The sequence below is a fragment of the Aethalodelphis obliquidens genome, unplaced genomic scaffold (genome assembly GCF_003676395.1).
Source record: "Aethalodelphis obliquidens isolate GAN/ISIS:26980383/991018 unplaced genomic scaffold, ASM367639v1 scaffold39, whole genome shotgun sequence".
Taxonomy (NCBI): Eukaryota; Metazoa; Chordata; class Mammalia; order Artiodactyla; family Delphinidae; genus Aethalodelphis; species Aethalodelphis obliquidens.
This window is the reverse complement of record NW_020837983.1, coordinates 17,424,020-17,440,346: the sequence shown is the minus strand read 5'-3', so window position 1 is coordinate 17,440,346 and position 16,327 is coordinate 17,424,020. Positions and strand designations below refer to the sequence as shown.

The 16,327-nt window shown below is 34.8% G+C and overlaps 1 pseudogene; it reads right to left on the bottom strand.

Moving 5' to 3' along the window:
- Positions 1-1,249: 1,249 nt before the first annotated feature.
- On the bottom strand, positions 1,250-1,847 carry LOC113633285 (AP-3 complex subunit sigma-1 pseudogene; annotated as a pseudogene).
- Positions 1,848-16,327: the final 14,480 nt, after the last annotated feature.

Here is a 16,327-nt window from a genome sequence, read left to right as displayed (position 1 = left end):
TCAAAGAGAAGGTACCTAGAAGAGTCAGGTATCAGAATGGCTTTGGACTTCTCAACAGCAGCCCTGGAATCTAGAAAACACTGAAGCAATGACTTTAAAATACTGAGATTGCTAATCTAAGTATTTAGACAAACTAGTAGTTTGACATACTAGTAGTATGACAAACTACTAATCAACTGTGAGGGAAACTAAGTATATTTCAGACATCTAAACTCTCCAAAATTGATCTTCTATGAACCCTTCAGTAAATTGTTAGAGGTTACATTTCACTAAATGAGAGCATAAACCAAGAAAGAAAAGATATAGGATATTAGGAAAGAAAAGATACAGGCTATAGAAAAAATATAGAATATTGGAAAAAGTCAAACTAATCTAGGAAAGATTTCTTTAAGAAAGATGAAATTGGTAGAATACTTAATATGTCTGGATGTATTTAGAGGGATATAAACAACTAAAAGTGATTGAAATTGAATTATATATTTAAGTATACATATATATTAACCAAAGGATTATGTATATAAAATCACTAATCAAAGAAAAAAAAGACAATGAACTCTAATGAAAGGAAAGTAAAATTAATCCTATATATTATGTGGCTCAGCAGGAAATGTTGTTTACCTAGGTATAACAATGCAAACCTTGAATGTTAATCTAACTTAACATGATGTAACTATATTGGAGGAAGAGAGCACAGGGAGCAAATATATAGGTGGGGGAATAGAGATACAGGCAGTAGGGTGAATGGTTTTATTTATTTATTTATTTTTTCCAGTTACCTTGGAGTTTATTTAAACTAAGAGAAAAAGGTCATAATGTTTTCATGCAATACATACTTCATTCTTTAAATAACAATTGTGAAAAATAACAGAAAGAATTAAGGAATGCTGTATTTGTGATCCATGCAAAACACCAACATTTTGGGTTATACATAATTTAAAGAAATGTCCCAAACACTTTTCAAAATACTGTAGTAGCCAATACATAGAGGCATGCCTTAGGTGGCCATAGGAATGCAGTTTAGAAAATAAAGAAAAAAATCACACTGTAACTACTCAATTTCTTCAAAATCACTGAGCAAGAAAAGCAACAATGAACTTCCATACCGCCTTTACATAACTTCTTTACAGTACCTTGACTTAAATCCAAGAGGGAAAGTTGACTCTCCTCCTCTATTTTTGGTAAACAACTGCATGGTAAACTTAGACAACTTTTTCCCCAGATTTTACCTGGGAGTGGCCTTTTAAATTTTTTATTTAAAAGAGGGCAGGTTTGGCACTTTTATGCTGATGTCACAAATGTTAATATTTCTTGGGATCTCAGGAAGATTCATATTCGTTACAGCTGATACAGCACTGGCTGGAGCTCCCGCTAAGCCAGCCTCAGATTTCTCTAGTTTATTTTGTGCATCAATTTGTTTAACAGTCTCATTCATGTTGGTCTCCAATACCATTCCCCCCACATCACCATGTCTGCAAGAATATTGTGAACCTTGTCTACATGGAAAATTAAATCCAGTTCACAGACGTTTTCAAAACACTTGTCTAATGTTTCCACAAATACTTGAATTAGATCTAAAATGCCAAGTTCACTTTCTGAAGAATCCACACAGAAGACAAAATATAATGTTGCATAATGTCTATAAATCAGTTTGTTGTCAGATCCTGCAATTAATAATCCTTCTTCTAGGAAATTACAGCATTTTCATCTCTCTTAGATACCAAATGGAATGTCTCCCTGATGATTTGCTGTTGTGTATCTTCACTGTAGGGCTGGTAGAACTTGGAGAGCCGCGGCTTCCCTTGTTTGTTAAAGATGAGGATCGCCTTGATCATGGCTGAGCAGGGCCGACCTGGTGGGAGCTGGGGGCCAGGGTGGGGGCAGGCGCGCGAGCCTCGCCTCGGGATCTCGCTGGCGATCCTTCCCCACCGGGTGAACAGTTTTAAACAAAAACATATGCTAAATACTCATCTGGACAGAGATGACACGAGATAAAATCTACACGATGTAGCGATAAAGCCAAGTTATTTAGAACTATTCAGGTAAATTTTAAATAGTGAAAAGAAATAAAATGATTGCTTCTGGGAATTAGAAAATAGAGGAGCAGTAAGGGAGAGGGAAGTGTTGCTTCAAAGAATCACTTAACTCTTTAAGTTTACTATGTGCATGCGTATCTTATATAAAAATTTTAAATATAAAGAAATTAAGAACGGAAAAAGAAACAGCTAGCTAGCTAGCTTAAGATTCTTCATAATTATAATTGTGATATTGTCTATGGCCACACCACCCTGAATGTGCCCAATCTTGTCTAATAATTTTGATGTTATCCTCTTCTCTGATGAAAAGCAAGAGGAAGGCAGTTGGCTTTTACAAAGAGCTTACCATTTTGAACAAATGATGTAGATGGTACTCTAAAGCGAGGTGAAGAATGAACGTATAGATGCATTGAAATTGTCTGCATCTGTGTGTGGAGAGGGAGGGCAAAAGCCCTAGGGACATGGACTGTCTAACTAAAAGTGTAATATTCCTATCAGTAGTTCCTGATGAAATAGATTAAAAAGATAGACACAAAGTGAGGTAATATTTAATAATTTGCAGGGTTCCTAGAAACATTGTTCAATATTAATTTTTAAGTCTACACTGCCACATATTTCTTTGATATTTAGCTTGAATTGAGTTGAATCCAGTGAAATGTCAAATATGTGAGTCCCATTATTTTGTTTGGTCACACATTGATAAGACAGTATTTCTGTACAAATTTGTTTACAAATGTTGTGGTATTATTATGATTTTCCTTAAAATCAAGCACGTTGTAAAAAATGATTTATAGATGTTTATAATAGAGCTTCCTACTAAAGACAGTACTTGGCTTTTCTGGCATATTTTTCAAAACTTTAATGATTAAATAGTTCTTAAAAATGAAATATATATATATATCCTCAATTCTCAATAAAAAAGTAGAAAATATTTATATATGATACCCTCAATTCACAATAAAAAAGAAAATATTTCATTTTTAGGAACTATATATATATAAAATCATTTTAAGAAGTTATCAAACACCATTCACATTTATCATTTAAAAAGAATGATTATTTTGCCTACTCTAGCCTTAAAAGATCCAGGGGGAAAATACAAAAAATGTTCTTATATTTTGGCAATTTTCTTACTTAAGTAAGGTGTTACTTATATTGGTGGTGTGATATATTGATTAATAAGATATTAAAAAATATTTTTTTAAAAAAATTTAGAGTTCTTTTGAAATTCAGAGAAGTTCAAAATAATTTGTCTATATTATATATGTGTGTGTGTATGTATATAGACTCTGATTAGAATTGTCTTTTGATGTTAGTTAGTTCATTCTTAGCTTTTGTTCAAATAGGAAATTGAAGAACAGAATGGTTTAATGGCTCCCTAATTCTCATATGACACAGCTGATTGGTGAAAAAGCAGTGGTCTCCTGATCCTCCATCCCATTCTACTTCTATGACACCAGTAGTAAAGGAGATCCAATTTTTGATAATTATGAATATAAATGAAGAATTTAAGAAGCATGATCTAGTTATGATGATGAGAACAGAAAGGAAAAATAAAAGACTTACAAATTATTTGATCAGATTTGGGAGAGAAAAGATTCATTTAGGAAATGGGAAAAGTTTGGTAAACTTTGTAAAGGTTGGAAATATATTCCCATCAGATTTCCTATATATATATATATATTTAATTATAAATAGAGTAGTATCTATAAAAATAGCGCTCCTCACTCTTCAGTCTGTGCAGCATGGGAAGACAGAACTCTAAAAGAAAGCCACAATCCTACTGGTCTAAGAATTTAGAGAACTGAGTTTGGGACTGCCTGAAAACTAAAAATCTAGGGGGAAATCCCCAAAAGGAAGGAGCTTCTGGGTGAGAAGACACAAAATCTGTATCTAAGCTCCCCTCAAAACGTTGGCTTACTGCCTCAACTATGAACGTGCCAGTGAGAATCTAAGGAACCTAGCTGAAAGTAACATCTGGGGAAGGCTCCAAGAACTAAGCAGAGATTTTAGCTGCTATCTACCACAGGTAAGACACACTTTGGAGATTAAATCCAACTAAGTTAGAAGGGCTTGATAAACACCTTGGGCTTTCCATAAAGTTAGGAATAAAGACTACATCACAAAACTAAAACATAGAGCTGCCCTAACAAAATAAAAACCAAGCCTCCCCAAGTTGAAGGCAACCTGTTTGTAATTTAACTACTTGCTAGAACAACACTTTTCAGAGGAAGATTCAGAGATTCTGCAATGTATTACCCTCAGCATAACAATAAAAAATTACTAGAAATGGGAAAATGTGACTTATAGTCAATAGAAAGAGACCAACAAAGGACATAGGTGTTAGATTTGGCAGAGAAAGACTTTAAAATAACTGTGATAAATATGTTGAAAAGTCTACAAGAAAAGATGGATATAACATATAAAGAAATGGGTAATGGGGAATAAATATTGGAAAAGGTAAAATGAAACTGTCTTTATTCACAGACAACATGATTCTACACAGTTCTTCAAAAATCTATTAGGGTCAATAAGTAAATTCAGCAAAGTTGTAGGATATAAAGTCAGTATTCCTATATTGTTTCAACAGACAATTGGAAGGTAACATTTAAAAATAAATATCTTTTATAATAGTGTCAAAAAACATTAAATACCTAAGAATAAATTTAAGGAAAGGTATAAAATATCTCTACTTTGAAAGTCACAAAATTGTAGAAAGAAAGACAGACCTAAATGAATAAGATACACCATACTTTGTTGCAAGACAATATTATAAAAATGTCATTTCAGCCAAAATTGATCTATAGAATCAATGTACTTCCAACTCTTAATGCTTTTTTGTTGTTGTTGTTGTAAATTGATAGTGTAACATGAAATGTTATATGGATATACAAAGGACTAGAATGGCCAAGATAATCTTGAAAAAGAAAACAAGTTTTTGTTTTTTTTTAATTGGGGTATAGTTGCTTTACAATGTTGTGTTAGTTTCTGCTGTACAATGAAATGAATCAGTTATTAAAAAAAAAAGAAAACAACTTGGAAGACTTAGATTACCTGATTTTAAGACTTAATATAAAACTACAGCAACTAGGACAGTGCATTATTGGTGTAAGAAAAGACAAATAGATTGAACAGAGGAGAGAATCGAGAATTAGGCCCACCTCCATAACTTCAGCTAACTGAAAAGGATGCCAGAAATTCAATGGGGAAAAGAAAATATTTTCAAAAAATGGTGCTAGATGTATCCTGACATGTACATCACAACATATTTAAAAATTAACCTGAGTTGGACTGAAAATCTAAAAATAAAAGCCGAAACTATAAAATCCATAGAAGGAAGCATAAAGAATATCTTTGTAATCATGCAGTAGGCAGAGATTTCTTGGTGTCTAAAAAAGCAATAACCATAAAAGAAAAAAATGATATACTGGACTTTATCAAAATTAGAAACCTGTTCATCAAAAGGCACCTTTAAGGAAAATGAAAAAGTCACATACTCGCCACTGAGGCCTAGTGAAATTATATTATATAGCTTATATATAATAGAAATATGATTTTAACCCAGGTCTCTTGAATTTGAATCCTTGCAGAACAAAATATAAATATGATAAAGCTTGACACTGCAAAAATACAGAAATTGAGGCTTAAAAAATGGGCAGGAGAGCTGGAAGTGTGAATAGTAATGTTAGTGTCATCTTATTAACACAAAAAGTGAAAAGAGAGTTGGCAGTTGATGCAATAGACAATAGAAATTTCAGTACTAATAAGAACCTACTATATAGCACAGGGAACTCTGCTCAGTACTCTGTAATGGCCTACATGGGAACAGAATCTAACAAAAGAATATATATATATATATATATATATATATGTATATATATATACATATATATATATAACTGATTCACTTTGCTGTACACCTGAAACTAACACAAAATTGTAAATCAACTATATGCCAATAAAAATTAAAAAAAAAAAAAAAAGATAGCACATACTTTTTCCCTACCTTGGGAATGATGGTTCTCTTTGCTTGTACTGTCCACAGAATAGGATGGTAGCCTCATCTTCCTGCAATAGTACCATAGAAATTATAGTTCTTTTAAGATACATTTTACAGAGGCGACCACAGTTAATTTGTACTTTATGACTTTTTTCACCAATTTGAAATAATTAGTGTTTATCATGAATGTGATGTTTATGCCTTTTTTATTCAACTAGGAGCCAAGTACTTTGTCAACAGCTTTAAGGTGATGGATGTGATAATTAACTAAATGGGGGAAATCTTTTCATAATATATACATATATCAAATCATCACAATGTACACTTTAAATATATTACAAATTTGTCAATTATACCTCAAAGCTGAAAAAAAAACCAAATTAAAAAAAACAAAAAAATAAGTCAGTAAGTAACCATTAGAAATGAAAGTAATAATAGGATTATTAAAACTGGTAAGGGGCTTCCCTGGTGCCGCAGTGGTTGAGAGTCCGCCTGCCGATGCAGGGGACACGGGTTCGTGCCCCGGTCCGGGAAGATCCCACATGCCGTGGAGCGGCTGGGCCCATGAGCCATGGCCGCTGAGCCTGCGCGTCCGGAGCCTGTGCTCCGCAACGGGAGGGGCCCCAACAGTGAGAGGCCCGCGTACCGCAAAAGAAAAAAAAAAAAAAAAAAACTGGTAGGAAGAAAAGACAAGTAGCAAGTAACATGGGTGGACTAAATTCTTACCTTTATAGCTGGGAATCAACAGATAATATCCAAAGTCGATAAATCAAAATATAGCAGTGAAACATAAATAATTTAACCTCTGAAAAACTGATTTAAGGATGGGAGGAAGGAATTTGCTTTACATGCTGTGTCCATTCTCTAATATATGATTTTTCTATAATGTGTATTTATTGCATTATTTTTAGATAGAGAGATAAATAGAAAGATAATAGAAAAGGAGGGAGGGAGGGAGGGAAACCAACATACCTAGAGGTTATCACTGCATAGTGAGATTTCAGATGATTTCTTTCTTCACTACACCAGTCAGTATGGCTAACAATATTTTTATAACTGTAAAAAGAAAATAAAGTTGTTTTCCCTTTGAAAAACAGAAAATCTCAAATAAAAATCAACCTTGTTGAGGTACTTTGTTGCCTACTGGAAAATAACATCTGGTAGTGTTGGAACTATCTGGTGGGAAAACACTTTTCAGAATGTCAAAGTGTTATTAACTTCTTGGTTTGCATCACGATATTACACTGAATGCAAACCACTGTTGTTTCAGTTGATAAAGTCTGGAGAGTCCTTAGCCTCAAAGTGCCAGGTAGACTGAAGAATAGTTGCCTACTAGTCAAGCAGAAAGTTCTCACATTGATATTGATAGAATTACTGTCAAATGACATTGAGTTCTTTGCAATTACTGAGGGAGTAAAGAAATCCTAAAAATACTGCTATGGCAGTGTCTTTACAATTTGTACTGACATAAGCTCTTTTGGAATTCTTCTCTAAGATTAAGTCTACACCCATAATTATGTCATCCTGTATGCAGAAATGTCATTTTTGCTCAGTTCTTATAACTTGTTTACAGGCCTGGAAGAGCAATAGCTAATGGTGATGTCCAGAGCCATCTGTCACTTAGATACCAAAACCTGTTGTAGTGCTCCCACTAGAGCTGTGATGCTGGTTCATCGATGTCCTAAATTAGGTGTGTAGAGAAAAAATTACATGCCATAGGAATGCGTTTTATAGCAAACAGTATTGTTTTAGAAACTAGTCATCAGGTTATCTTGACCATTGTACATGTAGCACATCTGGGAATTATTCTTGGGAAAACATTGGGTAGAAGCTCTTGCTTACTAGTAGCTTGGACTTTATCTGACTACTGCAAAGACTGGAAAAAAATAAAGCACATGTCAAGATCCAGTGTATTATTTACCAAAATTAATTCCATGATAGATAATGTCAAAACCTTGATCAAGAATCCCTTTTGATTTTTTAAGATTATATTCATAGGTTATGGTAGACTTTTTCACAAATGCCACCAAACTGTTTCCAATTTCCCTACTGCTTTATTCATAACTATGGGTCAGATATTTGCAATAAATCTTCTGCTGTATGTGTGTGCAATTTTTTTAGTTAAATTTAGGATTATCTAGGATCTTGCTTAAATAAATATAGTGAAGTAGTTAAAAGCAAGGATTTTGAAGTCAGACAGACCTGGGGTCTGAATCCTTTAAGCTGGATTTGCTACATGACCCTCATCAACATATTCAGTGTGAACCTCAATTTTCTCATGTATAAAAAGGAATGAAAGCACAACTCAGAGAGTTATTGTAAAATTAAATACGAAAATTTATATGTCATCTACTGCAGTTGTCTGCACATTGGACTCTCGTGGGGAGCTTTGAAAAGTCCTCCTGGTCCCTGTGTCCCATTCCAAGAGATTGTGATTTAATTGGTCATGGGTGTGGCCTGAACTTTGAAATTTTTTAAAGGTCTCTAGGTGATGCTAATATACAGATAAGTTAGGAAGCCACTGACTTAGAGCATAACAATATCTACATAAAGTTCATATGGCCTAAGTGTTGTATAAACATTATGAAACTTAATATTTATAATAATCCTAAGAGGCAGACACCATATTATCCCCAATTTCTAGACAGGGTTTAGAGATATTTGATAACATAAGGCCAGATAACTAGTACAAAGCAGAATCAATATTTAAACCCTGTTTGCCTAAATTCAAGGTCCAAGCACTCAGTTATAACACAACCTAGCCCTAAGCAAGTTTCCTATTCATAAATTTCCCAATGCAAGTGAAGTATAGCATATTGACAATCTCAGTTTTGAAAAAAACAAAAAAGAAGAAAAACAAAACAAAAATCTCTTCAGAGTTGTATTAGTAAGTACCCAATAAATCATGGAAGCAACTGTTTTATCACATCTCCCAATGGTCTCAAGCAAATGGTCAGGCTGAAAGGATGGTAAAGACCACTGAAAATTGTTGCAGGAAATTGGACAATAAGATTAGTTGTGTTTCTCATCATTCCACATTAGACAGTAGATGTTAGTCCTGTCTAACTTTTTAATAGGAATTTGCATGAAAACTCACTCCAGCTTCCTTCTAAATGCATCAAAATTTCAAAATACAAAGATGTCTTCTGGAAGTTATACTCCGCACTTAATTTTCACTTATCTATACAATAGTTAATACTTGTAAAGAACTGAACTAATGTAGCTTTCAGCCACATAATTGAAACATGGTCTGTGTTCAACAAAACTAAGATACAAGCGAAGTGATAAAGCATCAAATGTATTAACTGTGAGCATATCCCTCATGCATCAGTTCTGAACTGGAGTTTTTACTCCATCTTCTCAGACCAGAATTAGTGAAAAGCATCTTTAAACATGACTCTTCTCTGCCATAACATTACTTGGTTGTCTGAGTAACCAACTGAAAAAGAGGAACAAAGTTAGAAGACAAATGCTATCTGACTTCAAAATTTATTATAAAACTATAGTGATTAAGACAGTGCAATATTGGCATAGGCAGGCAAATAGATCAATGGAAAAGAGTAAAGAGCCCCTTTGTGACCACCTAGAGGGGTGGGATAGGGAGCGTGGTAGGGAGACGCAAGAGGGAGGGGATATGGGGATGTGGGGATATGGGGATATATGTATACATATAGCTGATTCACTTTGTTATACAGCAAAAACTAACACAACATTGTAAAGCAATTATACTCCAATAAAGATGTTAAAAAAAAAAGAAGAGCAAGCCCAGAAATAGACCCACACATGTATAGACAACTGATTTTTGACAAAGGTGTAAAGGCAATTCAGTGGAGAAAAAACTAAACTTCTCAATAAATGATGCTGAAACATTTGAAAATACGTTTGCAAAAAACAGAGAACTTCTATCCATACCCCTTACAATACACAAAAACTAACTCAAAATGGATCTTAGATATAATGTAAAAATCTAAAACTATAGAACTTCTAAAAAAAACAACATAGGAGAAAATCTTTGAGACCTTGGGTTTAGACAAATATTTCTTAAATACAACACCAAAAGTAGAATCCATAAGAAAAAAACAATAAATTGGACTTCATCAAAATTTTAAATTTCTGTTCTTCAAAAGATACTGTTAAGAGTGTGAAAAGGTAATCCACAGACCAGGAGAAAATATTTGCAAATCATATGTAGAACATGGTGCTTATATCCAGAATATTAATGAACTCTTAAAACTCAACAATTGGGCTTCCCTGGTGGCGCAGTGGTTGACAGTCCACCTGCCGATGCAGGGGACACGGGTTCGTGCCCCGGTCTGGGAGGATCCCACATGCCGCGGAGCGGCTGGGCCCATGGGCCATGGCTGCTGAGCCTGCATGTCTGGAGCCTGTGCTCTGCAACGGGAGAGGCCACAACAGTGAGAGGCCCGCGTACCGCAAAAAAAACAAAAACAAAAAAAACCCTCAACAATAAGAAAACAGCACAATTTTTTAGAAAGGGAGCAAAGTATTTGAACACACTTCATCAAAGAGCTATACGAATAACAAATGAGCAAATGAAAACATGCTCATTATCATTAGTCATTAGGTAAGTGCAAATTAAAACCACAAGAGGATACCGCTACACACCTAACACAATGGCTAAAATTAAAACTGACCATACCAAGTGTTGGTGAGGATGTGAAACAACTGAAATTCTCATTCACTGCTGGTAGAAACTGAAGTGGTTCAGCCACTCTGGAAAAAGGTTGGACAGCTTCTTAAAGAGTTAAACACAATCTACTATGTGATCCAACCATTCAACATCTACATATTCATCCAAGAGAAATGAAAACATAGGTCCATACAAAGATTTGCATACAAATATTTGTAGCAGTTTTACTTGTACTAGCCAAAATCTGGAAACAATACAAATGCCCTTCGACAGGTGAATGGATAAACAAATTGTGGTATATCCATACTTCAGGAATAAAAACTAATGAACTATTTTACATGCAGCAACATGGATGAATCTGGGAATAATTATGCTGAGAAAGAAGCCAAACAAAATAGAATATATGCTGTATGATTCCATTTATATAAAATTCTCGAAAATGCAAACTAATATATAGTGACAGAAAGCAAATCAGTGGTTGCCTAGGTTGGGGTAGGAGAAGTAGAAAGGGTTATAAAAAAGGCACAAAAAAACGTTTGAGGGTGATAAGTATGTTTATTATCTTGCTTCTGGTGGTGGCTTCACAGGGCTTTGCATGTGTCAAAACTTACATATTTTTTAGTACACTTCAAATATGTGCAGTTTGCTTTAAGTCAATTATATCTCAATGAAACTGTGGAAGATTTTTTAAAATGTTAAAGCTCTTCTCTTTTTGTTTAAAGACTTTGTTAGCTAAATAGAAAAGCACTGCATATGGTGGGGACATTTTTCTTTTATATTTATTTATTTTGATTATATGCTGCAGTGATTTCTAATATGGCTTGACTTTTCATTTTTCAGTGATAAAATAATACCTCATTAAAAGCCTGTTTTATTGCTTAAAGACAGCACAAATATTTTAATCAATTTTCTGGGAGAAAACAAAAACTCCTTCTCCCTCAAAAAGAAATTGGGAGTACAATGGATTAGACGGTTGCATAAACTTTTATAACGCTGATTGTTTTGAAATTCAGTATTTGGCAAGTTTATTCAATAGTTTGCAGATTTATCTTATGTATTCTGACCCATTTGTTAAAACAGGCAATTATTAGAGAGCACTGCTGGTGAGTATACATTCTCAGGGCTAAAAATATATCTACACACTTAAGTACATTTAATATCTGAGCATCAGTTTGCTGAAGATTCTGTTTGTCTTTTTCACCTTTCTCCGAAGGTAAATGGCACAGCAGATTCTTTAAAGACAAAGTTGCATTTTAACAAGCTGGTTTTAGGATTTGTTCATATTCTGTGCTTGCAGTTATTTATTGCTTTATAAAGGTTATATAGGTAGGTAAATATGACTAAAGGTCGATAAAACAGAACAGTTTTACAGAACACCCCATTGGTTTAATGTGGTAAAACTTCTGGCATTTAAAATCATTTTAAATAATGAATATCTTAGAATTATTAGACCTGAAATGTTTATGACATATCTAGATAGGAGTAGATGGTTTTTAAATACCTATAGAGAAGATTCCATAACTTGCTTTTGTAATCTATTTTACTGTAATTTACCTTAAAGTAAGTATTAAAAGCAGAGTAAATTCTTGCTTATTTGGAATTTTGATGAATGAGATATTAATAATTAATATTCTTGTTAATAGGAATGCCATATACAGTATGCTGGGTTTCTAATTTTTCAAAGAAAAACTATTATGAAAGACACTAAAATGAGGCCTTAGAATACCTAAAACAATCTTGAAATAGAAGAATAAAGTGTGAGGAATCACTCTTCCCATATTAGGGCCCATTGTATAACTACAGTGGTCAAAACAGTATGGTATTGATGGAGGAAAAGATGGATAGATCAAGGAAGGGAACAGAACAGAGGACCCAGAAATGGACCTACACTCTATCAATGTCAATATCCTGGTTGTTAAATATAACTGTGGTTTTGCAAGATGTTACCACAGAGAGGAACTGGGAAAGTGTACAAGGGATTTCTCTGTGTTAATTCTTACACATGCATGTGAATCTACAGTTATCTCAAAATAAAATTTCAATTTAAAAAATTTGCTAAAATAGTAGCAAATGAAATAGAATTTTTCTGGTTTGCTTTTAAATTAAATACAAAATTTCACTTTTCTTGGTGGCTTTCATTAAAAAGATGAGTTATCACACATAACGACTATAAAAAAAACTCATTATTTGAAATGTCTAGTTAAGTGAATTTTCAATGAATAAGCATTGACTGTACACAAGAGTTGCTGTAAAAAGACCTCAGATAGTTCTAGAAATTACCCAGTAACCTTTTCCAGGGGTGAGAAAGGTGAAACTTAGCAATTTGTCAACCTAGAAAGTTGCTGGTGCCTCCATGAATTCCTATGTCTTGGTCATCTGACCATTTCTCATGTAATGCAATAAGAAAAGGATGTTCTTCATTAGCACACCAGAAGACATATTTTTGCCTTTAAGTATCTATTTCACAATCTTGAAATGTATAAGATTGTCAAGAATATACAAAATTGGAACACAACATTAAAATATTTGATGAGATTATTTTTGCATAATATATTCAAAAGTAATCTAACCTGGGATGTTATAATGGATGTTATATTTGTTTTGTTTTGTTTTTTCCCTGAAGTATGAGCTTTTCTATGTTTTAGAAGAGACTAACATTAAACAGTGAGATGGTAAAATGCAATTCATTTTGAATTAGATAAAAAGTTTTCAAACATCATCTCATAAATTTTTAGGGTTTTAGAAGTATATAGATTATTGGAAACGCTTCATAAAATGCTTTATCAAAACAAAGTTGGAAAAGTAAAAAGAAATCATCATTTGTGAGATAATAGAAAATATATATCAATCTCTGCCCCTGGTTCCTCACCCAGATCTCCTGAAACCCTTCTAATTTCTTAGTGATAAGAGCATTAGGATCATCTCTTGTTCTAATATTTGTCTTTGACCCCATCTCTGACATAGGGCTCCTAAAACCCTTGTGAATTCCTAAGTGATTAGAGTACTAGGGGTATCTTTTGTTCTATTGAGGTGACTCTGGGTGGGCTCTGGGATGGCTTCTGGATGGGGGCTGGTCACCAGAAAGACCAAGCCATGATTAGAAGCTTGGAATTTTCAGCCCCACACCCCCTCCTGCAGAGAGGGGAGAGGGGCTGAAAATGAGGTTAATAATTGATCACGCCTACGTGAGGAAGCCTCCCTAAAACCTTGGTAGTATAGGGTTCGGAGCGCTTCCAGGTTGGCAGACACATTCACACTGGGATAATGACATACTCCAACTCCACAGGGACAGAAGTCCCCATGCTTGGGGACTCTCCCAGACCTAGCCCTAGGTATCTCTTCATCTGGCTGTTCATCTGTGTTCTTCATCACCTCCTTTAATAAACGGGTAAATGTAAGTAAGTGTTTCCCTGAGGTGTGTGAGCTGCTCTAACAAATTAATCTAACCCGAGGATGGGGGTACTGGGAAACTCCAAGTTGTGGCCAAATCAGATAGAGGTTGTGAGTAAACTGGACTCCTATTATTTGGTATTGGCATTTGAAGTGGGATGGGAACAGTCTTATGGGACTGAGCCCTTAACCTGTGGGATCTGACACTATGTCCAGGTAGATAGTGTTAGAATAGAGTTAAATTATAGGACACCCAGCTGGTGTCACAGAGAACTGGTTGGTGTGGAGAAAAACCTTCACACACTTGGTGACCAGGAGAAATGAAGTGTTCTCTGTGAGTATTAAAAGAGATACACAGAGAAAAAGTGCACAGTAGAGAAGAACTGGGTTTTTCCCTACATTAGAAAGAAAGAACTGCATTTTCCCAATACATCATTGTTTTTTTCTGCCCCTTCATCCCACTGGAATCGTCTGATTCAAGCTCTTGCCTTAAGTGACTTGTCTAAACAATTCAGGTAGACTACAGTTGTCCCCAACTTACAATGGTTGGACTTAACAATTTTTTGACTTTACGGTGGTGTGAAAGTGATACACACTCAGTAGAAACCATACTTTGAATTTTGATCTTTTCCCAGGCTAGCGATATGCAGTACAATGCACTCTCATGATCCTGGGCAGCAGCAGGGAGCCACATCTCCCAGTCAGCTAGGCAATCACAAGGGTAAACCACAGATACACTTACAACCATTCTGTACCCATACAACCATTCCGTTTTTCACTTTTAGTACTGTATTGAACAAATTACATAAGCTATTCAGCACTTCATTATACAATAGGCTTTGTGATAGATGATTTTGCCCAAATGCAGGCTAATGGAAGTATTTTGAGCACATTTAAGGTAGGCTAGACTAAACTATAATGTTCAGTAGGTTAGGTGTATTAAATGCATTTTCAATTTCCAATATTTTCAACTTACAATGGGTTTATTGGAAAGTCAAGGAAGATCTGTAGTGATTTCTTTGCTCTGACCTGTTTCTCACCTCCCACCCATAGTCCGTCTTCCATACTGTCCCCAGAGTGATCTTTCTAATGAGGAATCTGCTCACCTACTCTCTATTTGAAATTGAATCATTGCTTTTGATTGCCTAAAATATAAAGTCTAAATTTTGCTGGCCATAAAAAGCTATCAAAAATATAGGCCCAATACCTGCCAATCCTAAATACACATCCCACAGTCCAGATGGGCCACTTCATTTTCTCAGAACACACCACGCTTTTTCTCAGATGGCTCCTTTAACCTAGAGTGCCCATCTTGGTCTTTGCCGGTTAATGATCTCACTTCCTCTCTGAAGCTGTCCTCAGTATCTTGAGACAGCCCATCACTCCTTCTTTTTGCTCGCACAGGATTTTACATGGAAGAATAGTTACTATTTATTGAGCACTTACTAGGTACCAGGCACTGTGCCTAACTAAGCATTTTACAGACGTGATCTCATTTAATATTCCCAGCAGCCCTATGAGGTAATGTGGCACTTTTCACACTGTCTTCTCATTCATTGTTTTCACGTCCATATCCTCATTAGAAGAGATTGGTATTATTCATCTTATCTGAACCACCTCCTCCTATAGTAACTGATCAAATCAGGTGCTCAATAAATGTTTTTTAAGTGAGTGAATGATGGAATGAATAAAGTGAAATAAATAAACAATAGGGTGCTTTAAAGACTAACTTGTTAGAGAGAACTGGCTTTACCATATTTTACATGGCCAGAGCACTGGGAATATGCTTCCTAATCCAAATATCTCCCTTCTTGCTCCTGGCATGATGCCTGAAATCCCCAGGATTCACAAGAATGCCCTGTCTTTATTTTTTATTCTTATTGCCATCAACCAAAATTAGACCATGTCTTGCCTTTTATTTGATCTACTTTCAGATCTTCTCCTCTTTAATTATTACTAGACACCATGGAAGAGATCAATTTTCCTAAAATACTAGTCTGATTATATATTTCCCTTGCTCAAAAATCTTACAGTTTTTTAAAAGGAATCCTTTCTCCCTAGCCTGACTTTCAAGAATCTTCACAATTTGGTCTCAACTATTTCCTACTACATTTTAAATGCTCTGGTCCAATCAAGCTGAAATAGTTGCCATTCTCACTTCCATGTCTTTGTTGATTGTAATCCCTCTGCCTGTCTGGGCTGGCCTGTTTCCCTGTACTGTCTAGATGCTTTCCTAGAACACACCAGTCAGAA